Raw genomic sequence first — 21,427 nt, forward strand, 5'->3', positions numbered from 1 at the left:
GAGGGAACAACGCATGGACTAAGTAATTTAGGAGAGAGAGAGAGAGAGAGAGAGAGAGAGAGAGAGAGAGAGAGAGAGAGAGGAGGGACCGGTGGTTGCTTCGTTAACAAGGTTTTTTAAAGGGTTTTGATTGTAAGGTTAAGGTTTTTCAATTTAGACCTCAGCCTTCCTGCTGACGACGGCCCTTAATGTGGCATTGTCTTGGGTCGCGATAAACAAAAGCTCTTAGGGTTGTTAATCCAATTCTTCATCAAGGAAACTCTCTCTATCGAGGTTAGGAATAAGTGCATCCCATTTGTTTTACTGTTGCTGTTGTACATTTGAATTCGTAAATGTATCTATTATTATTATTATTATTATTATTATTATTATTATTATTATTATTATCATCATTATCATCATTATTATTATTATTGTTATTATTATTATAATGATTATTATTATTTATTAGTATTTCTAAGCTTTGAAAATTTTGGCCTGTAGTGTTTGAGGATTAATTATGTTTTAATTATAACTTGATGGGCATTTTTGTAAGGCAATTAATGTTCGAATTTGGACGTAGATAAGCACAGGGACTGGAAATCTGTAGGCGTTTCGGAAACTGGAAGTCTCTTGCTTGTGTGGTGACCTGATTCAACAAGCAGTGCGAAGGGGCTGACTAATGTGGGTCGCGGTTGTCGTCTGTCATTAAGCAGTAATGCTGTTAATATGTGGCGCGCCGGTTGTTACAGACCCCATCGGCTTTTGAGTGTTGCAGGCCACGGGTGAATTAACACGTGTAATGGGCTAGGATCATGGTTATGTGTCGTTGTCAGAGAGGGTCGCCTTGGGGTAGCGGGCCGTCGTGGTTGGTTCAGATGGTGTATGGTAGATCGCCTTGGGCTAGCGGGCCGTCGTGGTTGGTTCAGATGGTGTATGGTAGATCGCCTTGGGGTAGCGGGCCGTCGTGGTTGGTTCAGATGGTGTATGGAAGGTCGCCTTGAGCCAGCGGGCCGTCTTGGTTGGTTCAGATGGTGTATGGAGGGTCGCCTTGGGGTAGCGGGCCGTCGTGGTTGGTTCAGATGGTGTATGGAGGGTCGCCTTAGGGTAGCGGGCCGTCGTGGTTGATTCAGATGGTGTATGGAGGGTCACCTTGGGGTAGCGGGCGGTCGTGGTTGGTTCAGATGGTGTATGGAAGGTCGCCTTGAGCCAGCAGGCCGTCTTGGTTGGTTCAGGTGGTGTATGGAGGGTCGTCTTGGGCTAGCGGGCCGTCGTGGTTGGTTCAAATGGTGTATGGAGGGTCGCCTTGGGGTAGCGGGCCGTCGTGGTTGATTCAGATGGTGTATGGAGGGTCGCCTTGGGGTAGCGGGCGGTCGTGGTTGATTCAGATTGTGTATGGAGGGTCACCTTGGGGTAGCGGGCCGTCGTGGTTGGTTCAAATGGTGTATGGAGGGTCGCCTTGGGGTAGCGGGCCGTCGTGGTTGATTCAAATGGTATATGGAGGGTCGCCTTGGGGTAGCGGGCCGTCGTGGTTGATTCAAATGGTGTATGGAGGGTCACCTTGGGGTAGCGGGCGGTCGTGGTTGGTTCAGATGGTGTATGGTAGATCGCCTTGGGCTAGCGGGCCGTCGTGGTTGGTTCAGATGTATGGAAGGTCGAGACGGCTGTGGAAACAGCTATGGCACCAGCGTTCGATCGTGGAACCTCAAAGTGGAATCAACATTTCAATCATGAAAACCAGTGAGGAAATCTAGTGTCAAAGTTGGATGCCATTGAGAAAAATGCCCCTTCTACCTTTGTACCCAGCGAGTTACAAGGGAGTTAGGTCTCTGCGGATTCCTTAATCCTAAAGTATAATCCAATTTAGAACCCGGGTCCTCTTGAACCCTCTCAAGCCACCGAGAACCCATTTCAAGGAATGGGGGGTTTTCTCGAGGACTCCTCTCCACTTCGAGTAGCCAGCCAGCTCAACGCAGACATAACACCGCTTCCCCGTCCTGTGTGGTGGAAGGTCGAGATTGTTATATCCTAGGTCTCTCACAGACTCGAATGTCTCTTCCCTGGGGGGAAAAATAGAGAGCGAAAAGTTGCGTCATGGAAATCTCGCAGAGTGGAACTCATATCTCTTGGACATGTCGCTCTTGGAGGATGACGAACGGGATCTGCCCCGGGGAGTTGGGGGTGGTGGATAGAGGATAGGGAGACGGCGAGGAGAGAAGTGATAGGAAGGCAGTAAGGAGAGGGGATAGAGGATAGAGAGACAACAAGGAGAGGAGATAGAAAATAGGGAGACAGCAATGAAAGGGGATAGAGAATGAAGAGACAGTAAGGAGAGGGGATAGAGAATGAAGAGACAGTAAGGAGAATGGATAGAGGATGGTAAGACAGCAAGGAAATGGGATATAGAATGAAGAAACGGCAAGGAGAGGGGATAGAGGGTAGGGAGACAACAAGGATAGGGGTAGGGGGATGTGTCAGCGATTGGACTGTATATAGACCCCCATCGTGAACACTTGTCATTACTATTCGTGTGTCAGAGAGAGAGAGAGAGAGAGAGAGAGAGAGAGAGAGAGAGAGAGAGAGAGAGAGAGAGAGAGAGAGAGAGCGCTTGCAGGAAGCGTCGTGCGTGAGGTCATTCGTTCCCTTTTCGTCGCTGGAGACTGCAGGTGTCGTTGCATAATTCTTTAAAACCTACAGGTAAGTATCTGTCAGCCAGAGAAAGCATTATGATACATTGTACACCATCCTTTTAAGTATAGAAGCCATTTATCATGTAACTTTCCCATTCTGACGGTTTTAAATCGTACTTGACGAATACCTTGAGGCTCCCTCACGCGTTTGGATCAAGTTCACAATGGTCCTCCCGTTGAGTGACCTTTCCCACGTAGGTAGAGTTGCCGGATGGCACACTTTAGTCGTCCTCGCCGCCCCACTTTAGATCAAAAGACATATGTTTGCAGATATTGTCCACACGCGAGTCAACAGCCCAACGAGGAATAAAAGAACGCGTCATTGCCGAACACAAAGACTTCTGTCAACGGCTCAGGTAACAACAGATCGCGTTGGCCATTTCTGCATCACCTGCAGCTGGGCTAAATTTATCTCCCTTGACAAAAGACGGATCCGCTGACCAGAAGGGCATCCGAAGTGAGAGAGATGCCACGTGAAGGATGCGAACAAGGGGGATTCCCGGTGGTAGATGGAATTAAGAGGGTTGAATCCCTCTCAGTGAGGGGGAAAGATTTCGCCTCCAGAGTAGGTGCAATTTTAAGGTCATTGTATAGGAATGCATAACAAGATACGAAAGATAGTGACGAGGATTATCATTTTTGATTGACATAGAGGTTTCTGACAGACGCGTGAAGATCATAAACAGTAGATCAGACATTGAATAGCGAAAGATAGTAACGAAGTTTATATATATATCTGATATACAAAGAGGTTTCCCAACAGACAACCGAATGGCGACCCTGAAACACTGCGGGGATTGCCAAATGGCACTCTGTAGCGATTATGTTTACGAACGAATACTTTAATGTCGTTGTCACGATGCATGAACGGCAGAGCCCAAGTCGCGAGACACAGGAGAACATTGTGAGGGAGTGTCTGTGAGTCTGGTAGATAGGAGATACCGAAAGCTGTTAGTACCACTTTATGATAGACCGCTGCTGCTGCTCACAGAGATAGTGTGTACGTTTGCGCCAACAGGAGCGCGTCTGTATCTGATCCCACAAAGTCCTCAGTCACTTGGCGAGAGTAGACTGTCTTGGGGGAAGCGGAACTGAACACCTTTCGTCAGTTTGGTGAATGAAGACAAAAGAGGAAGAGTTCTCTGTTGCCATTTGTGTCTGTCAGTGGCGCCGAAGAAAGCCTTTGTTTCGTCACGGGAAAGACGAAGCGGATTGGTGAAGGCGTTTGCTCATTGCTCGCCACTTGGCGGAGACTGGCACGTCTGCATTGCTTGCTACGACGTGTGGAACTGATGGACCTGAGAGACAGTTATCTTGCTTGGTGTTGTCGCTCCCGTTTTCTTCTTTGGGGAATAGAATGACGTTTGCAAACGCCGAGCAAATCAAGAGGGTTTGGTTCAGAGCATCTGTGTGTGTGTGTGTGAGGGGGCTCTTACCATCCCATTGGAGCGCTGATCATTGATGGCATCTGTGTGTCTGCAATGGGCGAAACCCTGTTCCTCCAGCGTAATTGTATTCTAATGAGGGCGGGCTAATTTTGTTATTTTGGGCCCCGTTCAAATTGCATGGTCGAGGACAGCGTGGCGTGAGCGAATCTGGTGCAACAGTTCGGCGCGTCGCACCACCAGCTCCGTTGCGCTATTTTGGAGAAGCTTAGAGGTTGGATCTTAGGAATTCTGTGTAGATATGGGCGGCGAAGCTGGCTGCAGAAAGCAGTCGAGAAGAAAAATCTTTTCTAAGACGCTTTTAGATTTATAGAAAAAGATTTGTTAGGAGCAACAACAGTGATGACGTATAGTGTATCCCTTGTGTTAGCGAGATGTCTACTCAGAGTGGGCACCAAAGGGTCGGAATGACCCAATGGTTTTCTAATGACATTGTAAACACTGGTTACGATTGGTGGGTTCGCAGACTCCCCGTTTCTCAGACGCGTGTTTCATATGCTTCGAAGCAGTGAAGGTAAGTAACGAGACGACTCTATCAGACATCTTTCGGGACCCACGTTCGGGATATAGCTGAACCTTCTGAGATAGATTGTTGGAAATGGCAGACCGAATAACATAGTGGCTCCTCACCAGCAAAATTCTTCGTGATCCTATCATGATTTCTTGTCACACGAAACATAACAGAAGCAGTGACGGTACGGAAACGGATTCAGTCACGGGTCACATGGTAGGCAGGAAGTTGATGCTTCTAGCTGGGTGTTAAAACCTTATTTATCTTGATGGTTTAGTTGCGTGATGCGTCGTTTTTCAATGCAGGTATGTGGAGTGCGGTATAGGTGACAACAAAGGATCGTACCCCTTTGCCTAGATCACGAAGCCTGATACCGGTGTGATTCTAAACGTTGCATATAATCTCTTACAGTGACGTCTTATGATTCCTTACGCAGTCGCTGATGATGATCGTGTCGCTGGCTCAGTGCAATGTATACTGATAAACGCGGGAGCGCAGTCTTCTCCAAGGAGACTTTTTGACGTGAACTACTGACGCTGATTCTGAAGAAGTTGATGACGCGGGGTTTTGTAGATGGACGACTCAGGTGCCCCTGGGGTCTCGTTGTTTGAAGACCCTTCTGGCCATAGGCTAGCGAGGGTCCTTCATCTTTACACCTCCTTAGGGTCCTTCACGTCTCCTTAGTCCCCCCCCCCCCCTCTCTCTTTCCCCCTCCACGACCCTCGTTGTTAAAGACCCACCAGGCCTTAGCCTAGCAAAGGGCTCCTGTTATAAGAAACCACCTCCCCGTCCCTCCTCCCACCGTCTCTTTCACCCCTCTTTAACAGGCCTCGTTCTTGGAGATTCAGGAGACCATAGCCTAGCGAGAGCCTTTGTGTATGGCCGACCCCGTCCCTTCTTCTTGTTCCTCTCACGGGGTCTCGTTGCTCGAGATTCAACAGGCCGTAAGCTCTTATCGTTAGAGCCTTCCACGTTGTTTCCCCCCCTTGCCCTTCACAGCCTTCCGAATACAATGAGCTCGCGTCAATGGAGGCTCGGGGAGAACCTGCAGTGTCCGTGGGGCGGCAATTCTAATTCGAGCCTCTGCCGTCAGAGGTCCAGGTGTAGGCTGGCGACAAGAGAGTTACCTGGAACTCAGCTTGGGGGAGAGAGAGAGAGGGAGGGAGGGAGTGTGTGTGTGTGGAGGTGGCTGCTGCAGGCGCTGTTTGTTCGCGTGGCGCATTGTTCTAAGGCGTCTCTCTCTCCTTGTAATTAGATGAGGGTTACATCAGCATTATTGATTTCTTGTTTTTTTTTGTTTTCTGCGTCGCGACAAGTCATTTGCTCCTCCTGATACACAACGGCTCAAGAGTAATCACGCCAAGGAAGTGTCAGTCGCCTTTACGGTTGTGTGTAGAACGCCCTCGAATTACACCAAAGGGATTCGCCAGCTATTAATGATAACACCAACATCTGTTGCCCCAGTCGGTGGTATCCAGGAGAGAATGTAGTCCGGCCGCATTACCGGCTCCGGACGCACGCGCGCGCACACACACACACACACACACACACACACACACACACACACACACATACACACACACACATACATACACACACCTCTCTCTGAAGCATGGCTTCTGTGTAAATCCAAGAAAATTGTCTTTACTCGAGATAAATGCTTGTGTTGGCTGGACAGATAAAAAAAAAAGAAAAAAGAAAATAGCGCTTGGAACTCTCGCCTCGTCATGAGGGCACTACCCTCCATCGCAAGTTCTCTGGGAGGATAGTCCAAAAGGAGCATGTTATGGACGGGCGATGTGTTGGTACTGGATGAGATCGCTGAGGGCTACTAAGGTGATGAGAGCTCGAGTTGTTAATCCCCTGTTTATGACATCTTACAAAACCCGCTGCCCAACTGTACGACAAGCCGTACCGTCTGAGCTTAAACTCTCTCTCTCTCTCTCTCTCTCTCTCTCTCTCTCTCTCTCTCTCTCCACACACACACACACACACGTCTCCGCCCTGCTGACGTTCAAGGCACGTCATCATTGCCACCTACGTGCCTTTCTTAAACCTCGGCGAGAGCCACGGTCGCTCAGGCCGTCCCACCCACCCACCTCAATGCCACACAAACTCAGCGGATGTCGCCGCCTTCATTCGCATACAGACTCTCATTCCTTTGTCGCGCCGTGATGATCACCACGACGGTGCGACCCTTGAGCACGACGGTGCGACCCTTGAGTACGACGGAACGACCCTTGAGTACGACGGAACGACCTTGAGCACGACGGAACGACCCTTGAGCACGACGGAACGATCCTTGAGCACGACGGGACGATCCTTGAGCACGACGGAACGACCCTTCAGCACGACGATGCGACCCTTGAGCACGACGGAACGACCTTGGCACGTTATATATGACAGAGAGGACACTCATTCGTCCATAGCCACTAGCTTTCACGCCCTGTCATATGACAGTGGTCGTTAAGTCGTCTGTAAACTGTAGGTTTCATGCGTGCCATATAAACAAGAGTACTTTGACAGTCATTAACTTGTCTGTAAGCTGTAGGTGGTATGCGTCCCATATAAACAAGAGTACTTTGACAGTCATTAACTCGTCTGTAAACTGTAGGTGTCGCGCGTGCCATGTAAACAAGAGTACTTTAACAGTTGGTTCCTTGCCTGTCATATATGACAAGAGGACGACGATTGACCCTGTTTAGGTCAGCGACGGTGTATCTGCAGTCGACTGGCGAAGCGTGTCATTATCGCGTGCTCGAGAAGGGTCCAGTATTATCTGGACTTCAATTGCGACAGTTTTCAAAACTTAATTGGTGTAACGAGTGAAAATGTGACATTTTTTTTTCTAACCCTGTGCTTTGGTTAAATTAGTGGCATTACATGTAACGCCGCAAACAGTTTGATTAATTAAAGTGTTTTACGTGTTCACGAGCAAATGTCTTTTGTGGTTAGAAATAATGGTTATTTTTTTTTTTTCTTAGGGTGGTTCGGGGAAATTTCATCCTGTGTTCCAGAATGTTTCATTTAGTTACGTGATGGAGAGCGTTGATTTGTGGTCTGTGTGTGTGTGTGTGTGTGTGGAAAGCGAAGCAATTACATGGAAACGAGGTCTCAACGCTTCATCAGTTATCCGTTTAGTGAATGAACTCTGCCGGCGCCTCTAACTATATAGGAGCGAATTGTTCTTGGATTGTACGATACACTTCTTCGTTTATTGCAATTAACTCTTGTATCTCTCATTTATTATTAGGAGGGATAGGGGCAAGCCTTCAAGCACTGACGTGAGGTAAAGGAGAGGGTTCCTCAGACCCTGTCATTATGGAGAGATACCAGCTCACTTCTTTGGTATATGTTAGGCAGAACTGGAAGCAAAGCAGCCTGTTCCAGCGGTATATACAAGGCCATAGAACCGTAGAACTGGAAGGCAAAACTGGAAGTTTTCCAGCATGTTCTGGTTATGACACGGCCTTAAAGGGCACTGGATTGTGCGAGGCATTAGACCCACAGAACTGGGTCTGGCATATGGAAGGCCTTCGACCCATAGAACTGGAAGATAAACAGCCTCTTCTGGCATATATGAGGCGAAAGACCCACAGAACTGGAATATTACCAGCTTATTGTGAATTACGCAAGGGCTTAGACCCACAGACTTGGAAATGTTGAATCAGCCACCCCTTTGGCGCGGGCAAGGCTTGAAGAATTGCAGTTCCAGGACACAATCACTACAGCACCACTTCTCTGGAGTGAGCAAGGCCCCCAGACTCGCCCTCCTGGAAGGTTAACTGCCCGCTCCAGCACCAAAGACGGAGATTCATTCCAGCTCTATTATGCCTTAGCATTAAGTAGGGGGAGGACGAAGTGAGACTATACTACATACCGAGCCTGACACAGTTAATGGAAAAGGTTAAAAGTGAGACACCTCGAGTGAGAAGCCTGGCGCGTAATGCGACCGAGAGAGGTGGCGATAGCGAGAGAAAGACTGGAAGCGAAATTACTGTCATCTTGATAAAAAGGAGAGTTAAGTTGATGTTCATTGGAGGTTTTGGTCTTATGCTTTCCAGACTGGCAGATAGTTTGGATGTTTTGATCCACCGGGTTGTTCTCCTCTGCAGTCCACAATCAGGCGTATCCATCAGAGCTTAGTAGTTAGTACACGTTGAAAAGCCTTACGTCGCTCTTGTGTATGTGTGTGTGTGTTTGTGTTTGTGTTTGTGTGTGTGTGTGTGTTTGTGTGTGTGTGTGTGTGTGTGTGTGTAATATATATATATATATATATATATATATATATATATATATATATATATATATATATATATATATGAACTTGAGTATGTTGAAGTTTGATATCTCAGAGAAATGACCAAAATTGGTACTTTCACCTCATTTTGAGATAGGATGTTCGAATGAAAACATAAAGTTAGACGAGAATATGTAGATGAGGTAATTATATTCATGCATGTAGGTATTAACTGGTGCGATATTTTGTTATCCCAATATATTTTACTTTCTTTTCGAGGTAGGTGGAAAGGAAGTCAGACTTGGTTTTCAAGATTTTTAACTTCTTAGGCACATCGGGACAGCCCTAAAGGTAAGGTCTGATGTTGTGGCCTTTTGGCCCAACTCGAAAGGGGCAAGGTTAAAGACCATACCATCGTTCCCAAGGCTCCTAGTGTTCAAAGATCCGTCGCATCCAAGGGTCGCCACCACCATGAGTGCCAAAGGCGTTTCCAGTAAGTCGTTGGAAGAAATGGCATGGTAGATATAAGCAGTGGCCTCCCCTAGCACCGGAGCTGTACCTGGGGGAGAGGGAATCAAATACAGGCCTCGTCTCCTCCCGGCCAGTTAATGTGGCATTAAAAGATTTCCGATCGCCTACTATTGTTGGCCAGACTCACTCACTCTCGCCAAGATGATTATGTATCGCTGATCTTAGATAATGTTCGCGTGTGTGACGGTGGAACGCGTTCGTTTATGTATCAGTGGTATTGGATCATGTTTGGATCTGTGACCGGGGGGAAAAACGCGTTCGTTTAAAACTGTGGTTGCTTTCGTTACAGATTTTGTGTTTTCGCGTCGTTTGGATTCTTATACTTTATTTTCTCTTTTTTTAATTACAGTTTCTTTCATTTTTTTTTTTTTGGAAGGGGGTTGTTGACATGGAAGTATTCATAGGAATTTGTTGTCCAAGCTGTTGGTTTTTGCTAATTAGGAAATTAGTAATTATAGATTGCTTTGGATTAAAAGAATTGAAAAATTGGGTACTTATGGTAGTGACTGTACATATATATATATATATATATATATATATATATATATATATATATATATATATATATATATATATATAAATCCTCCCTTCTCGGTTTTTTTTTTTTACATTTCCAAAAGAAGGAACAGAGAAGGGGGCCATGTGAGGATATTCCCTCAGAGGCCCAGTCCTCTGTTCTTAACGCTACCTCGCTAACGCGGGAAATGGCGAATAGTATGAAAAAAAAAAATATATATATATATTGCATGGATGATGAAGGACTCAGAGGCCGTTTGTATAATGAAGTCTGCAATAATGGTCATCGAATTATATAGAACTTGTGTGGTCGTTGAAGATATTTTCGATTGATGGTTATGCCTTAACATTCACGGTCTCAGAATGACCCTAGCCTGAATGGAACCAGGGGTCATGGAAGAGCCTGCAGCCTTCCAGAAGGTCATGCATTCGTATCCAGGTTCGAAACTCCGGTTCTTGGAGTGTCTGTTGCTTTCGTGTGGTCATGTTGAAGACGCTACTCAGTTCGTGTGGGCTGGACAGAATGTTGATTCATACATTGTGAAGGATTCTAATGATGGTGAATGTCTCTTAAAGGATTCTAAAATGATGGTGAATGTCTCTTAAATGATTCTAAAATGATGGTGAATGTCTCTTGAAGGATTCTAACGGATAGTGAATGTCTCTTGAAGAATTCTAACGGATAGTGAATGTCTCTTAAAGAATTATTTATTTTACACTCTCTCTCCCCTTTTTGTTATAGCCACAGCGTCTTTATCGTATGTATTTTCCCCCACATATTTTCAACCTGTGGCTACATATTCAGGCCTGAATTTTGGGGGAGATGGGAAGAGAGTAAGGGCGGGTTGGGGGACAGAACTGAATTCGCCCCAGTGACATTACACATCTCGTCTTAAGCATCAGATTAGTGGGGTGTCTGAGGACCTGGACGCTCACGACCTCGTAAGACGCGAATTTAAGCTCCGTAAGGCATGCCTTTCGACCATGATGGACTCTTAACTTTACACCCATGTCATACGAAGCCTTCCCACGTAACACTGTCTTGCCCTTGAGAGTTGTATCACGTGGCACTCGTATTCCTTTGAGGCACATCGCAATCCCAAAATGATCTGATCCCCTTTACGTAGCTTCGTCGGAAGCCCGAGTTGGGTATATATATATATATATATATATATATATATATATATATATATATATATATATATATATATATATATATATATGCGTGTGTGTGTGTTTACCAAAAGGCGTCCTGGCTTCGTCTTTTCGATGTATATCAACTGACTTATATCTCTCTATTGTGTCTCCCCTCATGATGTGATTACTACACGAAAGTACACTTGGGAACTTATCGTGTTTCATTTTCCCCGTGGACTCATAGGAATATATGTATATATAGTATGTATGTATGTTTACCAAATGGCGTCCTAGCTTCGTCTCTTCGATGTACATCAACTGACTTGTATATCTCTCTTGTGTCTCCCCTAATGATGTGATTATTACACGAAAGTGCACTTGGGCTTGTATGTGTTACGTAAGGGTAGAAAGGTCATGTGCGTTGACCTTCATCTGCCGATAGATCACGTGGGCGGAGTCGACACGTGCCAACCACCACGACCTTTGCCCATGACCCCCCCCCCCCCCCCCCAAACAGGTTAGGGAATTGGACAATGATTATATTGATCGCTACCTGCCCGTGTGGGTAAGAGAGCGGAGGTGTGGTCGTGTAATTACACATATCAGCTTGTGTGGGGGAGGGAGTTCTACACTCGTAGGGGCTTCCCCACCCCTTTTCCCCCCATATCATAAAACTTAAACCCTTAAAACTTAAACCACTGTCGTACAGTTTCTTTTAACTTTGTGTACTGTGTGTGTGTGTGTGTGTGTGTGTGTGTGTGTGTGTGTGTGTGTGTGTGTGTGTAATTTTTCGTCTGTTCTTGGGTGCGGTGTAGGGTAGGTCAGTGTACTATAGGGGAAAAGCGAGGTCAGTTACGGTAAGATATCTTTAAGGTAGGGAAGGGGCAAGATAGTCCAGGTTAGAGAGGGGAGGGGAAGATAGATTAAGGTAACAGAATGATTCGTGTCGGCAAGAGAGAAGAGTTGCGCGGGACGAGGGAGTTGGAAGGGAAAAGCTGTCTTGTGTCTTTCTTGTGGTGATGTCGGTCGACGCTACGGGAGGGAAAGACTGAGCTGTGTGCTTCCTCAGTGCGTAGTGCTGGCTGTTAAAGGGAGACACACGACCCTCCTTTACGGCGAAGGTAATTGGGACGAGTAGATTATTGAGGGCGCCTCTCTCTCTCTCTCTCTCTCTCTCTCTCTCTCTCTCTCTCTCTCTCTCTCTCTCTCTCTCTCTCTCTCTCTCTCCCATTCATCAACATGGGTCAGCTACTGACGGGCCCGATCAAATTGGTGAGGCTCCGCCACGGCCACGACCTCCCCCACCCCCCCAACGCTCGCGTCTCCTGCAGGAGGTGCACAGTTGCAAGGTGGCTCACTCGCAAGGCGGGGGAGCGGCCCCTACGTTCGGTTACCTCTAGGCAAAGTCTTCTCATGGTTAGGGTGTGGGAGGGAGAACTATGCTTGTGTAGGTGTGGAGGGCCAGGTAGTTGAAGCCGTATTTGATAATCTTAAGGTGACAGACGGTTCCAGCCTACAGTGGAGACTTGTGTGTATAGCCGTACACTGGATGACCGAAACCTTGACCTCCTCTTTCTTTTTAGGTGTTTAGGAAGATACAGTGTATATACCAGCACTAAATAGTCCACCTCTGCTGCTCATATGACAGAAAGGTTCCTTTATCCTGGAGACAGAAGGGCTCTGTGATCCAGGCATGTAAGGGGAAAGAATCAGTCTTTTCCAGGCGATAGAGAGTTCCCTTAGTATTCCAGGAGATATCAAGGTTCGGCGTTTACGTTCCAGGCAACGGGAAGATTCACTCTTATATATTCCAGGTGAGAGAAGGCTTCTTCAGACCTTGTGACACGTTGAGGTATTCTCTCGCAATGCCCGGGAAAGAAGGATTGAATCATACGAGTCTTATTTCTAGCATATCGGATCGCTTTAAGATAGGACGATGCGCTATTGTCGTAGTTTGACGCTGTAGTAATAGCGTATTCTTCTAGGTGAATTAGATGAATATGTAGAGATATTTATCTTGAAGAATGAATCCCTCTCTCACCTCATTTCATTTTAGTCACGTAATTAAGTTGTATAATTCAATTGCATATCATTCCCTTCACTCCTGCGCCCTCATCTGCCTCAGTTTGCCAGAGTATTTAGATTTCTGGACTTATTTTGTCCCTGGGAATGAGATCTTCCTCCAAGGCTCTGTGTGTCGGAGCCTGGCAGAGGGAGAGGGTGGGTGGTTGATGATATAAACATGGGGCACCTCGAGTGTTATGTGTGTGTGTGTGTGTGTGTGTGTGTGTGTCGCTGTTTTAGGGGAGAGAAATGGGTTAGATGGCACCTGGACCGTTGTCATGGCGACGGCGTCTACGTCACCGAAGGTTAGCTTAGCCATTCATTCTTGCGTTCATCCTAGCGGTCGTCATCCGGGGCCCGACATGGCCGTTTACTACGAAGGGAGGGAGGAGGGAGGAAGGAAGGAATGAAGGAAGGAAGGGGGTGGAGGGATAGGGGGGTGTGTATGACGACCATTGCCCCCCCCCCCCCCTACCTCCCCATCCCCCGTGTGAGATGGACATGGGTGCTGTGTGTTGCCATACTCACACTTACCCTCCCTCACAGATCCTCCCTCACACCCCCATGATGCATGCAGCTGGGGTAGATTAGTATTGCAGTCCGGCTCGTTTGGGAGGGAGGGAAAAGGGGGGGCAGGGGGGTTTGTTAGAGGGTCTCTAGTGTGAGGGGAAGGTGGGATACCACCATCGTCCATTCTGGAGCTACCGTCTTTAACAGGTCCGTCATCGACATATACAGTGTGTGTGTGTGTGTGTCTTCTCTCTCTTGTTTCCCTTAACCGCCAGCAGCGACGGCTCCTCCTCCTCCTCCTCCCCTCCTCCTCCTCCTCCTCATCCCAGCATCGTCACTACGAGGCAATGGGAGGTCACCATCTCCTCCAGTGCCTTCACCGTGACAGACGTAGACGTTTACGTCAGCTCTGTACGTGATGTCGTCCTATTCTTATTTTCTTCGCCAACAACCGCCACATGTGTTCTCCTCCTCCCTCACCCCACTCACCACCCTATCTCTAACATCACTTCTTCCCTACGCTCACCACCATAACTTTACCCCTCATCTCCCTCGCACCTCTTGACTCGCTGTTATCTTGCGTCACTTAACATCCCGGCGTCTGTGCTTCCCGACGCCCTACGTGGCACAGCTGCTACACTCCGTGTGGGTCATGACTTCTGGTGCTCTGATTTGAGGCGGAGGCTTTCTCATATCCTCTTTACGCGCGCCCGAACACACACACACACACAACACACACACACCACACACACACACGCACCCTCGCCTCGATTCTAGAGGCTGTCTTGACTGCCACACAGCTCCGGTGTGTGTGTGTGTGTGTGTGGAGCCAAGCTGCCCTGTTGCTTGTCTGATCAATCAAGCTGTTTGTGGTCTCGATCGTCAGATCCCTCGTGAAGAAGAAGTTGAGGTTTTGAATGTATTCACTGTGTGTGTATATAGATTCTTACACCTTCTGATACACGAGCCTTTTTTTCAAACTTTGGAAATCTATAAATTTTCGTGTTTTGTCCAGTTCTTTTCATGGTTAGGTTAGTCTTCTGTGTTTAGGCATGCCAGTTGGATAATAGTTTTATTTTCGAATAAACAGCAGGAATCATATCCCCTCGTGTTTACTTTGATGCTTAGTATATCTCCTGTCTGTAATGGCTGCCTTAAGACAGAATGTCGCTATATATATATATATATATATAATATATATATATATATATATATATATATATATATATATATATATATATATGACATTGGCCCTCAGCCAGACAAGAGACCTGGCGAACTTTTAATAGCAAATTAATCTTGTCTCCGCCCGAGAGAGAACAGAGTCAAGGTGACTTCATTTATGAAGGTCACTTGTCATAACTCCCAGAACTTTAACTGTCTCGCTTCCGTGACGTAATGGTTTGTTTGCGTCGAATGTTCTGGGCGTTTGTGTGTGTGTGTGTTGTGTGTGTGTGTCATGTACTTCCATCAGAACGAGGGATGTTAGAATTCCCATGTTTTTGAAGCTTCAGGATATATATATATATATATATATATATATATATATATATATATATATATATATATATATATATATATATATATATATATATCATTGGAAAACTATGGTTCATACCTAATCCCAAGTGTCAGCGTCCAGTGCTGACGATACTTTTAAACACTCGCCTTGTGACTGACGGGCAGTTGGTGAAGCGAAGTTGTAATCTGTCATTGTATCATCTCACACCCGACCTGAGACTTGGGGAAACGCCACTGGTTAAATGTAGGGGTCACTGTCATGAACGGTGGTGCGTTTGACAGTGGAGGCACCAGAGATCCCCATCATCGTTTGCGACGATAGTATGATTTTTTAGGTGTCTGTGGCTTTGCACTCCAGTAGAACACATTGTTTCCATCTCATACATTTCATGTGCTGTGACATAGTTAGATACATATAATTCTTCCCCCCCCCCCCCCCCCCCCATCCACAGATTCTGCATTTCGTTTTCCATTCATTCAAAGTCGTGATCTAATATGTGTGAGTCATAAGACTACAAGAGATATTGGCTTAATTTGCGAAAGTATGATCCAATTTCTTCTTTTTTTTTTTCCTTCTGCTGGATCTGAGCGAACCAGTGTCACACGGTCTGAATGGTTGCTTAAAGCGAAGCTGTTCGTCTGTCCCGACTTCCAGTAAGTTCTCAGCTACCCTCAGTGTTTCCAGTTTCCAGCGACGTTTTACGCGCTCTCAATAATCGATCTTTAATTCCCCGTAGTTCTGTGTTTGATGGCGTCTAGATGAATGTAATTAAGAGGTGTTTTTTTGTTTTGGTTAACAGCCCTTCCCACCGATTATATTTTATAACATTTCCCGTAGTTGAGAGATTCTGAAACACAGCTCCGTTGTCTCAAAGTGTCCTCACCGTTTTGACAGCCCCCCTATATGGGTGGTGGCTAATTTGGAAGCCCTTACTTTCCTCTCCATGCAATCTGTCAGACGAGCTTCCATGAAGGCTGGAAACACCATTCGCCTCTCACACATGTATTAAAATGGGATTCTGACAGTCGCGTATGCTTTGCCTCTCAGCTGTGTATGATAGGGATTTCGTTAGGTTGTGCAGGATGGAAGTGTGTGTGTGTGTGTGTGTGTGTGTGTGTGTGTGTGTGCATTCACGTAGAAGTGGAAACATGGCACACATATATACAGAGTTAAGTGAGAGGGCAACACGAGCGTAAAACCCCGCCCCGAACACAAAACAGCAGTAGCAGTACAATCCTGTGCAGTTGTATGTACAAAAACATGGTCTTGTTAGCTGGCCGCTATGGGGAATGTGCAATTTATTACTGGTGCACAGACCTGCAGAATTGGTATTGACATGTATATTGATGCGTATTCTGTGTTCTTTTCCTTATTTACCGTGGTGTGGCGTGGAGCGTTCCTGACCGTGGCGCATTCCGGGGGCCGCCCAGGGTCGAGCGCATAGGTTCGAATCCTGGTAACGGCAGTCGGTCCACAGTCAACTCAGCTGCTCATCCACCTTAGGGGTTGGTCGGTAAGATGGATACCTGGCTCAGGCTAGGGTGTATACAGTATATATATATAGTGTTTATGGGATGGCCTTGATTAGGGCCTTAGCTGCCCATGCCGTTTAAGCTAACATAGAAATAGAATACGACAGGGGAGATAATCTTGGCCAAGACATAGTGATGCGGAGTCACTCAAACGAATCATCGGAGAGATATACTAATTTGCTGGATTTCTCCATAAATTCGACTGTGTTTTTCTGGCCTGATTTGTATTTTTCATCCAGTTTGCTGTCGTCGATGGGAAGGTATCAATCAAGCTGATATAGATTGAAAAATACCCAGAGTGTCGTAGGATATATAGAGGTCGTCTGATCACTGGGGTGGCTCCCGCTCTTCCGACTGTCCTCTTTGTGTGCAAGTCTACGCGTCTAGCGAAGGGCGTAGAGAGGTAGACTGACACTTTCCACGCCGTAGACGCTGCGAAGACCCTTATGTTAAAGAGAACCGAATCCTGGAGGTCGAATAGAATCCTGGAGGTCTTCGATGCCCTGATGTTAAAAAAAAAAGAAAAATCAGGAACTCTTGTGTACGTCTTTGTGTTACACATTATCCATGAGCTTCTCCTGACGTATGGGCCTTAGATCTCTTCCCCTCCTTCTTCGACAAATCGTATCACAAGGTGGTCTTTAAAGTCCTCTTGAGCGTGAGGTCGATGATTGGGTGCGGCAAATATCCTTTCACTTTCCCCATTTATCGAAGGGATGAAGGACAGGTAGGAGGAGGGAGATGAAAGAACAGGTGAGATCTCTGAGAGTGAAGCGAGAAAAGACGCGAGACGGGGTCAAGGGAATTCTGGAAGGATCGAGAATGTGAGGATCAGGAGGAGGAGGAGGAGGAGGTGGTGGAGGTGTAGGTGGAAGAGGCGTCGCCAAGGCAAGTCAGGAGGTAAGGTGTCCAGACTTGTGTGGGTCGGATTCCGGGTGTTCGGCGGAGGCTGAGGCGAAAGGCAAGGCCAGCTCACGTGTGGGAAGTTGATGGTTGGGGGAGGGAGCGGCGGGGCGGTGGGTCAGGTCAGGTTTCTTCAAGAGTCTGTCACAAGGGTCATGGCCGGACAAGATATACAGGTAGCTTCATGGCCCGAAGAAGAAGGAAAATTATGGAAAACGCACGTCATAGAAATTTGAACCAGAAGGCTGATCGGTTCAAGAGCATTGGCCATTATCGAACTTGGGTCTTTCAGATGCGCTACTCGATTGACTTCTGAACTTCGAAGGCACCAAAAGTTCGAGCCAACATGGAGAGACGAACAATAGTAAAACTGTCCGAGAAGTAAAGGTAAAATCAACACTTCCTCCTTCCCTTCCCCGCGCAGCAGTTCGCCCAAAGTGTCGGGTGTAGAGACTTAACTTCAGCGACCTGAAATGTTTGAGACGCGTTCCTTCGGCGAGTTCGAACACTCGAGTTGGATCTTTGTGTATAACGCGACAGAGGCTCGCTGAGTGTGCAGCCGGGAGGAGAATAGAGGACATGGCCAGAGAACTTCAGTGGTCTGCGGATTGGATATCATGGAAGGGAAGAGCTTGGGGTGTGATGTCCAACTTTCATTTTTTGCTTATCTGAAGCCGAAAGAATAAGAAAAGAAATACGGGCGTTCATTTTACGTTCTGTAGAAGAAGTATGAATCAGATGATATTGAAGGCAACAGTTGTATTATTCGTTAAGGCACTTGATTAGTTGATATGATGTAGACTTTATTGTGAATGACTGATTTAACATCATGATGCTAAGATGTATATATATGAGCCGTCAGGACTGTGTTCAAAGAGCTTTCAATGCCCTTATTATTGTGGTAGGGGAACTAGATTAGTAGCAACGGCCGGAATCTCTTAGGCTATAATTGCCTGGGGCGCAGAAGGAGACCTTATATCGTCGTGTATACCTGGGAAATCCTAGAAGGTATGAATACCAGCTTATGGTCAGAAATGATATCTTACGGGCACTTACAGGCATGGAAGACTGTAGAATACCCACCTCTGAAATCTGAAGGTGCGATGTACGCAATAGACGGAACACCTTAACTATCCGGGGCCTAAGACTCTTCAACACCTTTAGACAGCATGGGATGCACAGTAGTGAAGTATAAGAGTTCGCTGAACGTGTACCTACAAAGTGTACCACACCAGCTAGGCTGCTGGGGGGCTATGGAGGCCAGCGGGCTCCGTCGTCCAGCAACCTGGTCGACCAAACGATCCAACCCAACAACCTGTATCCAGGTATTCGCCTCCCCCAGTCCACCACCTGCCGCAGGTGGCCTCCTCTCTCCCGCACCACCTGCAACTAGAGACCACCCCTAGCATTACCAACCTGCCACTAGGACGAACCAGACCGACCCTCTACCACCATCAACCAACCACTCGAACCTCACCATCAACCACCCCTTTGGCCCACCACCACGTACCACAAGCACGCATTTCAGTCCAATCACACGCTAGTGTAAAATTCAAACCCTCTCATTCAGTACAGGGCTTGAAAAAAAAAATGAGGATTGAAAAGTGCTTTTAAATTGAATGATCAAAAGTCATATCAGTGAATGAGTTTCATTTTGTCTTATTAATTAAAATGCTTCGCTGTGTGCCGCAGGCCAATAAGGCCTATTGGCAACACATATGACCAGCGACCCCATTACAGCTGCCTGGGCCCGCGCGGGGCCCGTGTGGGGTTGAAGACCACGGCCCAAAAACCTCACAGGGTATTCTAGCACTTGCCTCTCTCCCAGGGAGACGTTTAGCAGACCTGACTGGACTGAAACAATTGGACTTTTGGACACTGTGTCAAATTTTCATCATCGTTTTACCTTTTATAAAGAGTTTTTTTTTTTTTTTACTCAAAAAATTTCTCATCCTTTACCTTTTTTTTTTTTATATATATATAACTTTTTGATTTAATTTTCACTTTTCAAGCGGGGTCAAATGGAAAGAAAATTTGGGAATGGAAAAGTTCAAACGAACTAGTTTTGGGGGGGGATTTAGCTTCAGGTTCGAAGGGAAAGGTTTGCCAGCCTGCCTGCCTGCCTGCTCAACTACGAATACATACGATGAGATTCAATTATGAGGCAGGGCCAGCGCGTAGCGCTCACCGCAATGAGAGAGAGAGAGAGAGAGAGAGAGAGAGAAGAGAGAGAAGAGAGAGGAGAGAGAGAGAGAACCAACTTTCTTAGGGATATACAGAGCGAGACTCCCTTATGAGGCAGGTGCCAGCGCGTAGCGCTCACCGCAGAGAGAAAAAGATAAAATCTGGGGACAGTTGGCCCATCATCACCGTATAGATCTAGACATATACGACGAAGAGAGGTGGGAGGTGGGGGAGCTGGAAATCCTCCCATCCTGTATTATTCTGCAGAAGAAGGAATATAGCAAAGAGCCAAATGAGGAATGTTTTTCCCCGGAGGCTCACTCATCTGATCTGGACGCTACCTCGCTCACGCGGGAAATAGCGAACACGTGTGTAAGAATATATCACATCATATATTTCTAATAAATGCAAGAAATACATTGATGAAATATTTATCGTATTTCTTTTGTACATATGACATTATAATTTCAAATTCAAGGTTTTTATATTCTATGAAGTGTTTTGAAACATTGCTTCAGTGGATTTTGCATCTTAGTCGCGTTTCATATTCCCACTTCAGTGTAGAGGATCGTACACAGTCATTCTCTGTCCCATCACCATCATACAGTGATCAGTGGGAGTTTCCTCGGAAAACTGTATCACCGATTTAATTCCCACTCAAGATGATTCAGAGAAACGCTTCACAATGTCTCATTTCTACAGTTTCGAAGCATGAACATGTCATGGACGGCTCGCTTGAAGCCTCAGCATATGTACCATTCAGTCCACAAAACTATGGCCATATATCATATTTTTTTTTAATCATCCTTCCCAAATCTTTAATGAGTGTCAGTCCATCGTATGATCATCCATAATTTTGTAACTCCTTTCATTCCTTGTTTGTCGAGGACCTGTGATATTATGTTTCACCCAGTTCGAAGCATGTAGGCTGGTCGATATGATTAATGTAATTATAAACTCCATGTTTGTCGAATACCTGTAATGTCTTGCTAAGGCCAGAGCATGTACAGGCTGGTAGACATGATTATTGTAATTATACTCTTGCGTTTGTCGAGTGTTATAGTATCTTGCCCATGTCGAACCATGTAGGCTGGTGAATGTAATCCATCTAATTATGCACTCACGGTTGGCGAGTGCCTGTAATGTCTTGCCCAGGCCGAAGCATTTGGCCTGGTAAATGCTGTAATTAAACCAGTCTTAAGTGCAGTCTTTAATCTTCCAGTCACCCTCCCCACAGCTGAAGTGGAGTTGTAAGCTTCATCCGTGTTTCTCATGCACTGAATGTTGGTTCCGTAGTCATCAGTCTATAAGAACTGTTTGCCATTCACGTCATATTTTTTTTTTCCCCTTCTAGGCCTCCGTAATGATCGTTTCCTTTCAAGGCCTCCGTAATATGACCACCTCTTACCACCCCTTCAGAACATTGCCAAGTCTGTCCAACTGACTCGCATCGCTGTTTTCCCCTTGCCACCCTCCTCAGCTGTGGAGTCTTCTTCATTTCCAAAACCCCTTGTCAGCTTTCCGAGCCATGTACCGTATTTCAGCCTCGCGTACACCTTCGCCTGCTGTTAAACTTGATTCGGGCATTTCTCCAAACTTTAAAGTTCGTTTCAGAGCCATTGACAATGGCGGGAGCCGATTACGTGAAAAGGATTGATTTTAT

Source organism: Panulirus ornatus, chromosome 46, assembly GCF_036320965.1.
Source record: "Panulirus ornatus isolate Po-2019 chromosome 46, ASM3632096v1, whole genome shotgun sequence".
In the NCBI taxonomy this organism is placed as follows: Eukaryota; Metazoa; Arthropoda; class Malacostraca; order Decapoda; family Palinuridae; genus Panulirus; species Panulirus ornatus.